This window comes from Zea mays, chromosome 8 (assembly GCF_902167145.1).
Source record: "Zea mays cultivar B73 chromosome 8, Zm-B73-REFERENCE-NAM-5.0, whole genome shotgun sequence".
Taxonomy (NCBI): Eukaryota; Viridiplantae; Streptophyta; class Magnoliopsida; order Poales; family Poaceae; genus Zea; species Zea mays.
In genome coordinates, this window is record NC_050103.1 from 84,295,567 (window position 1) to 84,297,410 (window position 1,844).

General features: G+C 43.2%; 1 pseudogene; it reads left to right on the forward strand.

The window, feature by feature from the left end:
- Positions 1-379: 379 nt before the first annotated feature.
- Positions 380-1,041, forward strand: LOC103635481 (uncharacterized; annotated as a pseudogene).
- Positions 1,042-1,844: the final 803 nt, after the last annotated feature.

The window sequence follows — 1,844 nt, forward strand, 5'->3', positions numbered from 1 at the left end:
GAAGGTGGCACCTTGCTTCAAAAAGTTGCTGGATTATGGTGCACGTCATCCAATTAAGTCTGGTTTCATTTTTGAAAGCATTTGCATTGTTGAAAGTTGAAAACTGAACATTCCTGTATCTTCAATTTATTATGGACTAAACATTTTTTACTACATAAATTTTGTGCTACAATAAGCGAGTGATGAGGAATCAGTGGTAGTGGTACCTCTCACCATGAGCATTTGCTTGACCTCAGTATCTAGCATAGCAATCTCTGTACTATCTTCCCATTACTAATGTAATTTCTTTTTTGCCTTTCTTTGACAAAGTATCTCATGGATACCATCTTTTCAGATCATTGAACTGAATAAGCCGATCCGATTTGCTGACTGCTCCTCTCACCACTCAAAATTTGTGATGGAACATGACCATCAAGCCTATGAAGAGGTTGATCACTATGCTAAGAGGAAAGCAGCCAATATCTGTGCTTCCACCGGTGCTAGAGCTGTCAAGATAAAAATAGAAGCAAGCAGGATCCCACCTAATGGTTTAGTCAGAAGAACAGACAAGGAACAGAAAGTATCTACACATGAATTTCGCCAGTTAACCAAGAACGAGTTGCCCCCAAAGGTGTCTGCTAGGAATGCCATCAACGGAGATCATTTTCATAAGCCTTTAAGTAGAAGATACAACAATCTGCCTGAGAAACCTCTGCGCACCAGAGAAGAGGACGAGTGCTCGGTGGCTAGCTGCAGCGCTAATTACTCAGAGCACAGTACCAGTGATGATGACCATCAATCAGTCAGAACGGGCAGTTGTTTCCTGATGATGTTATGTCTGCATATGAGTATGGGCAGGAGACTGAGGACGCCTATGGCTCTGGTTTGTTTCTGAACATCCATGAGCTGGAGCTGCAAGCATATCGATCAACCGTCAGAGCTCTCCGTGCTGCAGGACCCCTGACGTGGGAGCAAGAGTCGCTCCTGACGAACCTACGCCTCTCGCTCAACATCTCGAACGAGGAACACTTGCTTCAGTTGAGGCATCTCCTATCTCTTTGAAAATTTGCAAAAATCAATATTTTTTTGAACACCTGTAGATTATCTCCAACTCGCAGAGAATCTCTGCAGGCTTGTAGCGTGCGTAACTCGAGGGTGCTGTATACAGAGAAGAATCCAAAGAAATTCACCTGTAGTTGTTGTACTTCGCCAGAACTTTGTTGCTAGGAGTACATGAGTCTTGCAATTTTTTAAAACTTTACTGCTCATTTTCTAGGACTGTTTCTAGTATTTAAGTTAGATTGATGAATCTGCGCTTGTTAATAATTGTTTTATATTGTTGTTCCCACAATGACCACACCGAATGTTTTCTCATGTCATCGACATATGTAAATCTATATTGCACGAACTACTTCAACTTTACAAAAGGTATACATGTGTTAGCCTATACTTTATTTAGCTTTATTTGGACAAGTCAGTTTTCTAGAGGATCAGGTACGGCGTGCTTATATATGGGAGGGCTAGCGCGTAATGCCGACTTTTTCGTTAAACAAAATGTGGTTTGCTGCAGAAAATCTCCCAGGTTGCATGCGGATTGAGGCACACTCTGGCCCTCTCCGAGAAGAAAAATGTCTTCTCCTGGGGGAGGGGCACTAGCGGACAGCTCGGCAACGGTGAAATAGTTGACAGGTGGTTCTTACCCTGCGTGCGAGCTCAGTGTCTATGTCTTCCCCCGCCCCTTGCTGGAACACGCCTGTGCTGATCTGATCTGATCTAACAACTTACGTCTCACCATCCTGAAGGGACACGCCTGTTGGGGACTTGTTCTCAAATACTAAAAGTTAAGAACAAGGCATCATAAAAAG